Source organism: Apodemus sylvaticus, chromosome 17 (genome assembly GCF_947179515.1).
Source record: "Apodemus sylvaticus chromosome 17, mApoSyl1.1, whole genome shotgun sequence".
Taxonomy (NCBI): domain Eukaryota; kingdom Metazoa; phylum Chordata; class Mammalia; order Rodentia; family Muridae; genus Apodemus; species Apodemus sylvaticus.
The window spans coordinates 78,331,047-78,345,545 of NC_067488.1; the positions used below are offsets into that span (position 1 = coordinate 78,331,047).

General features: G+C 37.3%; 1 long non-coding RNA gene across 1 annotated transcript; it reads left to right on the forward strand.

The window, feature by feature from the left end:
* Window positions 1–256: 256 nt before the first annotated feature.
* On the forward strand, window positions 257–10,663 carry LOC127668005 (uncharacterized). The gene is made up of 4 exons (XR_007973977.1): window positions 257–2,703; window positions 3,627–3,787; window positions 7,893–8,102; window positions 10,510–10,663. It is a non-coding gene; the product is annotated as an uncharacterized LOC127668005 (long non-coding RNA).
* The last annotated feature ends 3,836 nt before the right edge of the window (window positions 10,664–14,499 follow it).

The following is a 14,499-nucleotide window of genomic DNA, read 5'->3' on the forward strand; positions in this document are numbered from 1 at the left end:
TCTTTTTCTAAGATGACTGAAAGTTACATCAGGTAGTTGCACCATCATACATTTCCATTCCAGGTATTATTTTTAGAATTAAACAGCATTTTTCTTTTTTTTTTTTAAAGGTATTTTCTTTATTTACATTTCAAATATTATCCCTTTTCCTGGTTGCCCTTAGGAAACCCCCCCATCTTCCTGCTCATCAACCCACCCAATCCCACTTCCCTGTCCTGGCATTCTCCTACACTGGAGCATTGAGTTTTCACAGGACCAAGGGCCTCTCCTCCCATTGATGTCCAACAAGGCCATCCAATGGTGCATATGGGGCTGGAGACATGGATCCCTCCATGTGTACTCTTTGGTTGGTGGTTTAGTTACTGGGAGTTCTGGGGTACTGGTTGGTTGAATTTGTTGTTCCTCCTATGGGACTGCAAAGCCCTCCAGCTCCTTGGATGCTTTCTCTAGTTCCTCCATTAGGGATCCTGTGCTTAGTCAAATGGTAGGCTGAGAGCATCCACCTCTGTATTTGTCAGGCACTGACAGAGCCTCACAGGAGACAGCTATATCAGGCTCCTATAGCAAGAGCTTGTTGGCATCAACAATAGTGTCTGAGTTTGGTGAATATATATGTGATGGGTCTACATGTAAGGATGTGTCTGGATGGTCTTTCCTTCAGAGTATGCCCCACACTTTTTGTCCATATCTCCTCCCATGGGTATTTTGTTTCCCCTTCTAAGATGGACCAATGTATCCATACCTTGGTCTTCCTTCTTTTTGAGCTTCATATGGTTCATGAATTGTATCTTGGGTATTCCAAACTTCTGGGCTAATATCCACTTATCAGTGTCTGTTCTCTCATGATTAGGTTACCTCACTCAGGATATTTTCTAGCTCCATCCATTTGCCTAAGAATTTCATCAATTCTTTGTTTTCAATATCCGAGTAGTACTCCATTGTGTAAATGCACCACATTTTCTGTATCCATTTCTCTGTTGAAGGACATCTGGGTTGTTTCCAGCTTCTAGCTATTGTAAATAAGACTGCTATGAACATAGTGGAGCATGCGTCTTTAATACATGGTGGAGCATCTTCTGGGAATATGCCCAGGAGTGGGATAACTGGGTCCTCCAGTAGTACTTTGTCCAATTTTCTGAGGAACTGCTAAACTGTTTTCCAGACTGGATGTGCTAGCTTGCAATCCCACCAGCAATGGAAGAGTGTTCCTTTTTCTCCCGACTCTTCTCAGCACCTGCTGTCCCCTGAGTTTTTGATCTTAGCCATTCTGACTATGAGGTAGAATCTCAGGGTTGTTTTGATATGCATTTCCATGATAACTAAGTATGTTAAACATTTCTTTTTTATTGGGTATTTTATTTTTTCTTTAATTATAATTGAAATGTTATCCCCTTTTCTGGTTTCCCCTCCTAAAATCCCTATCCCATCCCCCTCCCCCTGCTCACCAACCCCCCACTCCTACTTTCCTGTCCTGGTATTCCTCTGTATGGGGCATCGAGCCTTCTCAGGACTAAGGGCCTCTCCTCCCTTCAGTGTCCAACAATGCCATCCTCTGCTACCTATACAGCTGGAGCCATGCGTCCCTCCATATGTAATCTTTGCTTGGTAGGTTAGTCCCTGGCAGTTCTTGGGGTGCTGGTGGGTTCATATTGTTGCTCCTTCTATCTGGCTGCAAGCTCCTTGCCATCAGATCCTTGGGTCCTTTCTCTAGCTTCTATATTGGGGTCCTTGTGCTCAGTCCAGTGGTTGGCTGAGAGCACCCATCTCTGTATTTGTCAGGTACTGGCAGAGCCTCTCAGGAGACAGCTAAATCAGGCTTCTGTCAGCAAGCACTTGTTGGCATTCACAATAGTGTCTGTATATGGGATATTGGTGACTATATATGGAATGGAACCCCAGGTGGGTCAGTCTCTGGATGGTCTTTCCTTCAGTCTCTGCTCCACACTTTGTCTATCTTCTCTCATGGGTATTTTGTTCCACCTTCTAAGAAGGACCTACGTATCCATACTTTGGTTTTTCATCTTCTTGAGCTTAATTTGTCTGTAAATTGTATCATGGGTATTCCAAACTTCTGGGCTAACATCCACTTATCACTGAGTGCATACCATGTGTGTTCTTTTGTGATTGGGTTACCTCACTCAGGATGAAATTTTCTATTTCTATCCATTTGCCAAGAATTTCATGAATTCAATGTTTTTAATAGCTGAGTAATATTCCATTGTGTAAATATACCACATTTTATGTATCCATTCCTCTGTTGAGAGACATCTGGGTTCTTTCCAGTTTCCAGCTATTATAAATCAGGCTGAACCTAGTGGAGCATTTTCTGGTATATGCCAGGAGTGGTATAGCTGGGTTCTCAGGTCGTACTATGATTTTCTGAGGAACTACCAAGCTGATTTCTAGACTGGTTGTACCAGCTTGCAATCCCACCTCCACATCCTTGACAGCACTCTTGTCACCTGAGTTTTTGATCTTAACTTTTCTGACTGATGTGTAGCTGAATCTCAAGGTTGTTTTGATTTGCATTTCCCTGATGAGTAATGATGTTGAACATTTCTTTAGGTGCTTCTCAGCCTTTCATTATTCCTCTGTTGAGAATTCTTTGTTTAGCTCTCTGAGTTCAATTCCCATCAAATACATGATAGATCGCATCCATCTGTAATAGGATCTGATGCCCTGTTCTGGTGTGTCTGAAGACAGGTACAGTTTACTCATGTAAATGAAATGAATGAATTTTTTAAAAAGTGTCTATTGTTCTAATACTTATATTATTGTTCCATTTTCACTATTGGATTTAGTGTAGATCATAAATTTAACTCTTATGTAGCATGCAGAGCATTGAAGACCATTCCTCCTATAAAACAGAATAGAATGAAGCTCAGGGATTCACCTTCTCTCTGACTTTTTAAAATGCTAATGGCTACAAAATGTATGTAGAGTCGATATTCTAACATGTCACTGTTGAAATTGCACTAAAAACACAAGGTGTATATAATGATCACCATGCAATTTGATTTTAATACTTTCTAGGTTATACAAAACAGTGATTAAAGAGAAAGTGTAGTATAAAAGTAATTTCTAACCAGTGACATTAAATAGAATACTCAGTAACTTAGGTAAACCAGATGTGTCCTCAGGACAGAGAAGACCAGAAGAGCAGATAGTCCTGCCGGGAAATGCACTGTTGCCTCCACTGTTTGATTTCAGCTATGGCAAATGTTCAGTATTATAGAAGAGCAATCCTCCTGATGTCTTTCAACACCTTTGTGACTTAGATCCAATTCCTTTACAGTAAACATTTTTACTGATTTTCACCTACGACTCTAGTGCTTTCATATGTTACCCTGCCATAATTATTAACAAACTTGTGTGTAGTTTAGAAGATTGGTAATATATACTTTTTATATTTTCTTCATGTGATGTTGTGTTTATTTCCCTTTTGTCCTTGAAGAAATGTTTTCAGAAAATAAAAATGTTGTTCTAATTTAAATAAATATTGTTCGAGGCTTGTCAATGCCAGCCCCTGCACTGCACCTGTGCTCACCATTGGTCTGGTTTTTATGTGGAGATAGTGCTCTGTGCTCCATGACATTTGACAGGTATTTCCCTTTTTTTCCTGTCAGGACATCCTGTAGTAATAAGAGAAAAAGGCCCCACAACACAGGGCTTATTCATCATTTCTTCCAATGAGACATCGTGCAAAAAGCTGAAGGAAACATTGGGTTCTAGGGAAGAAGTGGATATAAAATATCACTCAGTCCATGAAGTGGCCTGGATCCTAAAGGTAGGGAAAGTCCTTGCATCATCCGCCTTCAGGATTCCTCTGAGTCTCCATGAGTAGTTTCCTTCATCATGAATTCCCTTGAGTGATAGTACATATATATGAGAGAAATCTGGCAAGGTGAAAGGTTCCTCTGCTATTGACAATGTAAGGAATAAGGACTCAAACAGAAATCCAGTCAGAATGAGCCGTAATGTAGCTAAATATCTTTCATGTGATTTATTCATGTGGCCATGTGGAGGTCACTTCATACATGCATATGAGTGTCCCCTGGTATGCGTGCCTAGTCAGATGCATTTGACTACCAGGCTTCTTCATTCTCTGTCACTCTGTCCTTTTTTCTGAGAGGCAGATTTCTTTTCCTCAGTATAGAGTATAGACTCCTTCATGTATCTCTTTGTTATACATACTCATGATCGCATATCTCTATCTCATGAAGCATTGGTACCCAAATGTGGGTCCTCATGGCTGTGAAACAGGTATTCTTCAGTACTCTGCCATACCCTCAGCACCATAAAAATATAATTTGTATCTTATTATTAAAATTAAAATTCAATTACATCATTTCATTCCTTCCTGTCCCTTGGTCTGAGTTTGTTTCCAGTCAATATTCCACTTCTGTGAAGATACATGGCCAGTTTTCATTCATTGTTATTATCATGTAAATAAAAATGTGTCTGTAAATATGTTCAAACAACAAGTCCAATATCCTCGGTAGTATATGGACTATTTGTGTGAAGTTTGTCTTCACAAGATTTACTCATTCCCAGTTAGTGATGCAATCATGGATGATGCTTTGATGAGAAATTGTTTTGACAAGCCTATTATATTGTTGGACTCTCAGATGTGAAGCCTTCCCAACATGTCTAAGAGGCCCAGTCTCAAAGGAGATTGCCTGATTGTCTGGTGTACGATCTTTCTGACTATTTTAACCAATGTTTGGAGCCCAAGGTTCAGGAGTTAGTATGCAATTTGTACACAGTTGGGCTTGTAGCCACAGGATATTTTGTTCTCTGTACCTTGAATAGCTGTGGTTTTCTGTGACACTCTCCATTCTTTACCAAGAGAACCTACTTTGATGTATGGATAAGGGCTACGTTATGTGCAGATTTTAGTTTATTTATTTAGAACAGAGTAGGGAATCATGCTTGTTTAGAGAAACAGTACCTTCTTTAGAGACCTTCTCTAAGAGCCATGACCTCATGTGATCCCATGCTTCCAGTGATAGGCATGATTTTCTGACGTTCAGAAATTAGATAATAACTGAATATGGTTGTCTTTGTTATAGTTACCATAACTGTGTATTTCTGTTATTTAAAAATAGAATTTGACCTGAGGTATTGATCTCTCAGGTATGCTAGTTTGCTCAGATGTTCAGTAGAGGCACTTTGTCCTAAGAAGAGATTCTTTTGCAATCCAAGCATTTCTGAAAATCTGCTCTTAGTTTTCCTCTTATGAAGGACAAATTTTACTGACTCTACATATCAGTCAACATTCTCCCTTGGGGAAAGTTGGGGAGCTGTGAAGAAAGTTGGAACTAAACTAAATTTTAGAGTTGACTGTGTTTTGAGTAATCTCCATAATGTATCTTATCTGCAAAATATATTTTCTATCTGTTTTTATATTTTAACAATATTGTTTTCTTTTTTTAATTTTTTTATTTATTTGACATATTTTTTATTTACATTTCAAATGATTTCCCCTTTTCTGGCCTCCCACTCCCCGAAAGTCCCATAAGCCCTCTTCCCTCCCCCTGTTCTCCCACCCACCCCTTCTCACTTCCCTGTTCTGGTTTTGCCCTATACTGCTACACTGATTCTTTCCAGAACCAGGGGCCACTCCTCTGTTCTTCTTGTACCTCATTTGATGTGTGGATTAGGTTTTAGATATTCCAGTTTTCTAGGTTAATATCCACTTATTAGTGGGTGCATACCCTCTTTTGAGACTGGGTTCCTTCACTTAGTATGAAGTTCTCCAGCTCCATCCATTTGCCTAAGAATTTCATGAATTCATTGTTTCTAATGGCTGAATAGTACTCCATTGTGTGTATATACCACATTTTTTGCATCCATTCTTCTGTTGAGGGATACCTGGATTCTTTCCAGCTTCTGGCTATTATAAATAGGGGTGCTATGAACATAGTGGAGCATGTATCCTTATTACATGCTGGGGAATCTTCTGGGTATGTGCCCAGGAGTGGTATAGCAGGATCCTTCCATGTTTGTGAACAATTGAAACTTTTGTTGTCAGTCAGTATTTTTAGTGAATATTTCTGGGATACATAATCTCTAATGTGTGCAAGCAAATATAACTTCTATTTTGTTGATATTGTTCACATATTTAACCACACATTACCTCCGCACTGCTGCTAATTTTTCTTTGTTATTGATCTTTTGAGTTATAGCAAGTCACTGGTTATATAATTTAGAAGTCAGCAGACTTCCTTTAGTAGTTCGAACAACGCAATACCCATCAAAATCCCAACTCAATTCTTCAGAGAGTTAGAAAGAGCAATTCTCAAATTCATCTGGAATAAGAAAAAACTCAGCATATCTAAAACTATTCTCAATAACAAAAGAAATTCTGGGGGAATCAGTATCCCTGACCTCTTCTGGGACAACATTTTAGGATTTTATATAAAATTGCATGAAACTCTTCTATTAACCTAATGCCACCTTACCATCTATATGCTGATATAGCACCATATATCTCATGGATTCCTAGCTATCACAATAAAGTCCTGGAAAATTTTATTGCCGAAAAGGTAATTAGGCATAAAATTTAAGCCTATCTTTGAGAAGCCTTTACAATGAGATAGGAATGTGGGATTATTCTGAGAGCCTAGGTTATTTTGTTGTTGATGATGATGGTTTTGATTTTGCTTTTGTTTCATTTTGTAAAATAAGTAAAACTTTAAATGGTGTTCATCTGGAGAGGAAATGTCATTGGTGGATTTTAAGTAAGAAAAATATAAATGCGTATTTGAGCTCAATGACTCAGTGTTTTGTCAGTTCTGATATAGAATATGCCTAGATTAAACCAATGAGAAAAATGCTGTGAAATGATCAAAATCCTGGGTACTGTGTTCAGCAATCAAGACTGAATTCTGATATAATTAGTGTAGAATGTGTGAAATTCTACTCATTTTCAATGTGGTTTATTCAACCAAAGAAAGGCAATATAAAATTAGTGTGGTTAAGTATACCATTGGCCTCTTGATGCTGGTTATGATTGGTTTAGAGAAAATATAGAGTACAATTTTCTATTTGCCTTTCAAAATCTATACAAAATATCAAAACTTCTACAGTATTGATATTAAATGTTTATTTTGACTCTCAGTATTTGAATTTCTGAATCATTATTAATTGGCCAACTGCCCTTTGACCTGAAAGGAATATATTTTAGGACAGAATAACTGTGAACAAATATTCCTCATATTATATAGGGTCAAATATGAGAAGGAAAAAATAGGATTCAAAAGACCCTGACATGGGAGATCCATAAGTCTCCAGTTTCCTCCACATAGGCATTATTTCAAATACCTCCCAGCATAATAAACCTGAGATTGCACTGTTCCCATAGCTTCTGCATTGAGCCATCAGAGACATGGGAATGTTTCTGCTCAGATGGGTTCGCCTGTCTCTAGCTTTTTAGTTAGCCCTTGGGAACTGTGTGTAGGATGGAATCCCACTTAAATGACCAAATTCAAAGGTCATCTTCCCTCCTGTTTCTATAAGGACCCTAACAAATATGCACAGCCATGAATATGTCAAAGACATCCAAAGTTAATCAAGTGACCAATGTGTATAACATACTGGTCATCACAAGGTGAAAACTGGAAAACATCCTCTTATATCAAATTGGGCTATGATGATCTCACTTGAATATCTGATCTTACAATGTTTAAATTTCTTACAAGAAGTCCACCCCTATGATTTATTAAAGCTAATATTTTCTCACAATTTTGAACTACATACTTTTAGCCCCCAAGAGTTTTGAGTAAAATGTGATTTGTAACCATGCAAAATGACAGAGACCCTCTTTTGCCCTGTTTTATCACAGATTTCCTGGTAACATTTATATTCGAAAACTCTCCAAAATTTTTCAGATTAGACATGGTTGCAGTGTGGTAAGAAACATCATTTTTTCATCCACATGGAGCAAATACTTCATGTTCCCGAATTCTCCATCTAACATCAGCAACGTAAAGAATTAGAACATGGACTCAGCAGTTGCCACAGTGGGAGGACATGGACCCCTGGCCATTGTGCACTGGCGGAAAGTCCAGTGGCTCCTCTTCTCTAGGAGAGTATTATAGGTGTGTATACTTAAAACTTAGAATCATTTAGGACTTAAACTATGAATTATAACAAATAGCAATGAAATATTTACTAAACCATGTGAAGGGAAACTTCACCTGTGGGTTATAAACTCCTATTGTAAGAAATTGCCTCCATATTTTGGTACCTCTTTCCAATGATCATGAATTTATATAAGAGGTAAATCCCAGAAATGAGATTCTGTAATTACTTAAGGATGTGTCACTTACTTTGATATATAGAGTATAGATATAGATGTGTATAATACAAAGAACAACCTTTCAACACCAAATTAGGTTTTCCCTACGTAAAAGATCTGACTGCTCTGAAATTTCCTGTGTAGACCAGGGTGACCTTAAACTTACAAAGATCCATCCTCTCAGCTCAGCTTCTGAGATCTGGGTATAAAGGCATGTTCCACCATGCTTTTCTCTTATGATAGTCTTAACATAGAGCCTAATGTACCCATATGAGAGACATAGACACCATGATCTCAGATATGAGCTCTCGGTTCGGGGGGAGGGGGTAGTAGCGAGGAAGCCAAGTACTGTAGTAGAAATATAGCCAGGCAAGTTGTGTTTTGAAGTGCAGATACTGCTGATAATTTGCAGTTGGCCATTGCTGTTCAGTCAGAACGTCACACAGGTGAACTAACATGTTGGTACTATTTCATTGTTTGACTCTAATATCTATATGCATAGCTTTCAAGGCAAACCCAGAAATTACTTTGTATACCAGAAGCATGGGCCATATATATACTACAAGTTATCCAATGTCTTATCAAACAATGCCATTATTAGAAATTTTATAATACTGATCACTTATTTTCTGTGTATTTGTGGTGAAGCATAAGGCATGCAAGCTATGAAATGGGAGGGTCATGCAAGAACTAAGTGAGATCAGTTACAACAAATAATGATTTCCCTGTATTAGATTCAGAGAAACCAGAAGGCAATATGGATATAACACTACAAGCACCTTTTCAAACTACTCTTGGCACCAATAAAAAAAAACAAGTATTTTATAAATTTCCACCCATTGTTTGTTTGGACAGAATGCTGCCTTCTCCTGTACTTATGAGTTTCATTTTGGGTTTCTACAACTGACCTATTTCACGTAGATTCTGGGTACCTTTCTTCTAAGTAAATTATTTTATCAAACTGATGAATGTACAGATAACCTATTCATGAGGGTCAGATCCTTTTAAAACAGATATAAATCCCACTGAAGTTTGAGTCTTCTGATTTAAAGAAAAAGGAAAAAAAGAGAAATGATACAGTATTCCCATGAGTTCAACTGATTTCAGAAAAGACCCAAACTCACCAGTTTTTAGAATGAAATGAATCTTTGGAAGTGCCCTGTTGATTTTCCAACTGTCAATATCTTCAGCAGTGTTTTGACTTCATAATACTCTAGATTGTACTTTAATATAATTGCCTCTGAGATTACTAAATCTTATAATTTAAAACATTTATAGACATTTATTTGATATTATCAATTAATTAGATATATACATTGTTCTTTGATATATATTGATCTTTTTATGCTACTGGGCTATATAAAATTGGCACCTAATATGGTTTAGTTTATTTTAAATATGCTACTAGATTTCCATTGGAAATATTCTTTCACTGTTCAGGATCTATTTTAGCACTATGCCTGTGCCAGGAATTTATTGTGCATGTTAACAAGTTATCATGTTAGACACATGAGAATTACTGCCCATTCCCTAGGTTTATTAGAGTATAAGTTACTGTCATCAATGCCTGTACTCATGTAGTCAATTATAATGAGAAAAAATGTGGAGTAAATCTGTGTTTGCTCATCACTTCTACAGAATGAAACCACTGGAGAACGATTGACATTTACTTGGGTTCTTAAATGTGACAGCATCTTTAGATGTAGACATTGGAAAATAACAAGTCACAGATGAAGGAAATAAAACTGTCAGTACTATAGTGCATAAAGAAAGCTTTCTTAAAATCACAAATGTTAGGATTCATAATAGAGGCCATGACAGACAGGAAGTAAAAGAGAAATTTGTTCTGTGAAAGAGAACTATCCCAATAGTAATTTGGAATGGCATGCTTGGGAAAGATATTCATAGGAGAAAAGAAAAAGTAAGAGAACACTGACCACCAAAATGCTTTGGTGAACAGAAGTGTGATTCAGTCTTGAAGATTAATTAATTCCAAGAAACATTGATGTTTCAAAGTTGGAAAAAATCGATAGGGAATAAAATATATTTGGAAGCTAAAATAGAAAAAAAGTGAAATGTCTTCTTCATTCCTTTCAGTTGTAGCTATGCGTCCATTATTGCCATAGCTCTGGTTTACTTTAAAAGACACATTTGTACTTCAGGCGTTTGGATCTGAAATAACCGAAGCTTGTCCTTATCCCACACAGGATATGTTATCCATAATTGCGGGAAGGGGCCAAAGTTCATATCAAATATTCTGATTCGTACCAGAAAAACCACACTGGTCCCTGAGGGATAAGATTTACACTGAACTACATATTAACTGTAGTGAAGAATCTGTGCTCATAGTAGCTTCCGTTTTAAAGATAAGAATAATTTTTGCATCACCAACATTCAGCATCACTCTAGAGATGTGCTTTTTGTCCTTGAGATTGTCTGATGATGATAGTTTTCTTGAACTATGGACACATGACCTCTGAATAAGAGGCATGTTAAGTAAAATTCTTATAATCTCAAAGATTCATCACCAAGACACAGGTGAACACCTTCTCTTGGAAGTTAACTTCCTTATATATTGGAAGGGCTTGTTTTGGCATTGCAAATGTTCCCATTGATTTTATCTCTATGACTGTACCATGTCAATTAATAGCAAAACAAGAAATATAGTGCTAAAAATGTGTTTTACAAAATTCATGCCTTAAATCATACTTAACAAAAAAAAAACTATTCCTAAATAAAAATAGTTCAAAAAGCTGGTCCATCACACACTTACAATAAGTTTTGAAAGATTTGAGTGTTGCCCTCTGTCCAGTAGATAAACTTAATTCTTTTCCTTCTCTACCAAAAAAAATAAAGCATCACTTTTACATTAGTGAGATATTGCCATTTTAACCCCATGTCAAATAATGAAGAATTACCCTACCTACTTCTAAATAGTCTACCAAGCTTAAGTTACCAGTGGGCAGCAGTAAGTCTGAAGCAAATATCACTGTTTTATTTTTATTTGGGCCATGATCTGAGTTTGCCTCTCAGTAGATTATAGAGCTATGGTCCCAAACATCAAAAGAAAAGATAATGCTCTGAGAATAGGCATGGTTAATAATATTAGGCAAAGTTACTGAATGATCCATCCTTGGCCCTGGAGCTTTCAAAGTGTGTCTGGCTCTAATTGCCAGAAACCTGGGACGACGTCATGGGGAGGAAAGTGAAGATCAGTAACTGGAGGTGGCCATGAGTTTTCACAGCAATTTAAAGGTACAGGAACACCTGGGAACCTTCCATTTGTCTTATTTGTAATCCTTGGTACAACATGAAAGTTAATTGTGGTATTTCATGAGCAAAGACACTTTTCTGTCCTCAAACATGCTGCTGCTTACAATTAATTAAATAGCTGATTATTTCCACATTTTAAGGAATGGAAGTGAAACTGTAAGACCTTCTCACATGTAAAGCAGGGTGTTGAATAAGAAAGTTCACCACATTCCAAGTATGCCTGTATACAGACGTATACTTGTATATTACAACTTTATACTCTGTGATCAGAAAGACAAATTGACCCAATTATACAACAGAAAGGAGATATTTTCTGTCGCTGCCATTGTTTAATTGTTGCTTAATTACAGAAAGAACACTTACAATTTTTGTATGTTTGTTTTGTTGGTTTTATATAGTTACTGTTTCTTTTTTCCTTTATTTAGCTGTTATTAGAATTATTGCACATTTATTTATTTATTTATTTATTTATTTATTTATTTATTTATTTTACATCTTGAATGCTGACCTCTACCTCCTCACCTGTTACAGAGTCTTTTCCCTTCTCCCCTGAGTGGGTTAGGGATCCCATGTGTTATCCTTGCACCTCGACACATCAACTCTCTTCAGGGTTAGCACATTTGCTCCTACTGAAGCCAGTTGGTGAAGGGCTTCCACAGACAGCCAAAAGCTTTAGGAATAACCCCTGTATTTGACTTTGTTGGTCTTCCTGTAGACTCCTAATCTCCACCAGTGCCCTGAATCCCTTCCCTAACTGTTCCATAATAGTCAAAGTGCTCTAATCAGTGTTTGCCTGTGGGTCTGTTTATCAATTTTAATCAGCTGCTGGGTGAAGCCTCTCAAAGAGCAGTTATAAAAGGATCCTTTCAGGATGGCCCACAGAGAAGCTGGCCTCCTTTGAGACAGACAGAGCTTCAGGCTATGAACTGGAGTACAGTTCTCTGATTGCAGGTAGTAGTGTGCACTGGAAACCAGGAAAAGCACTTAGAATAGACAGTAGGGTTATTTCACTGATAATGCAGCCAGAACTCTGCATCTTTGATTCTAGTTTTAGGTAAGAACACATGGGCTTCTGCCTGTAGTGTCCACCTTAGAGGCAAGTTTCCAGTTGGTGATAGGCTGAGAATATCTTAAGGAAGTAGGGTCTCAACCAGTTGTTCTTAGCCTTCCTAATCCTCTGAAATCATGCTGTGATCATCCATAACCATGACATCATTTTGATGTCATTTCATAACTGAAATTTTATGTATAATACTCCATAAGTATTATGGAGTATTATGCATACTCTATGGAATATCGATATACAGGATATGTGACACCCAAAAGTATTGTGGCACACAAGTTGAGAATCACTGGGCTAAACTGCTATTTTTAATCAGAAATGTTTCTCAAGTACTTTCTAAAATGTACATTGATCATTAATTTTCTTGTGACTTTCCTCATTAAAAAGGATTTCATTAGAAATAGTTAAGGAAGCTTGCTTTCATCTGATTTATATGAAATTTGGCTTAGTGTCCTTAATGACCAATCTCTGCTTGGAAATTTTTCTGCTATACAAAGGTATTGATACAGTAAACACTTGGGGAACTGCACATAGTTAGAATCAATGTATTTTCAAGGTACATTGGTTTGTATTTACAGGATTATAAACTGGACCAATGTCCCATGCCAAGAGGTTTCCTTTGCTCAGACATGTATATTCACTTTATAAACCGGTGCATTTCTCAAGCAAGAGTGTTGTACTGTGTCTGTAATCCCACCACTTGAGGGTCTTCTACATTATAACTGTCATGGTTTGGAAGACAGAGCATGCTACACAGTTGTGTGCAGGTCAGACTAAAGTATTGGTTTGAGTTCCTGTGAGACAAATTAAAAGAAGTGTGTATGTATAATACCTGTGGGTTATTGACATCCTAGTATTATTACCATGGTATTGTGAATATTGCACATGTTAAATATATGTCATTGATTAGAACATGAAGCTATTACTGAGTTCCCCTTTCTCAACTATAACTACCTAGAGAAGTCTGGGTCAGGTATAGCTACTTCTGTGAATCATTTTCCTGTACAATATTCCATACAATGATTTCTTTGGTAACAGGAGCTTTGTGCTCCCATTTCTACCCAGGACTTCAGCATCTCTGCCTTCCCTATAGCAGGAGCTGTTACACCTGCATTGTGTTGGGTCACTAGTGTGCTTTCTGCTCCTTGTGTTGTAGAGAGTTGCAAGAGTATTACATGGATTCATACTACAATAGATATTAAATATGTCCCCATGGTGGTTGGAAAGATGGTTCCCTTTTTAACAATACTGTTTCCATACACAGAACACACATGACCTGCAACAATCTTCATTCATTCTATTTCCAGGGAACCTGACACCTTCCTCTGGGTTGTGAAGGTAGCAGATATACATGTAGTACTGAGAAATTCATACATGATTTTCAAAGTTTCCTACAATTCTATAAGGAGAATTGATTTGAAGAAAATATTTAGGGCAATTCTTCAGCTATATATTCTTATTTATTTTGAATTCTGAATATACTATGAGCTGGTCTACAAAACATTTATGCTGATCTTTTTTTTATTCGATATATTTTTTATTTACATTTCAAATGATTTCCCCTTTCCTAGCCCCCCACTCCCAGAAAGTCCCGTAAGCCCTCTTCTCTCCCCCTGTCCTCCCACCCACCCCTTCCCACTTCCCCGTTCTGGTTTTGCTGAATACTGCTTCACTGAGTCTTTCCAGAACAAGGGGCCATTCTTCCTTTCTTCTTGTACCTCATTTGATGCGTAGATTATGTTTTGGGTATTCCAGGTTTCTAGGTTAATATCCACTTATTGGTGAGTGCATACCATGATTCACCTTTTGAGTCTGGGTTACCTCAGGGCAATTCTTAAACTGTATATTTTTATTTATTTTG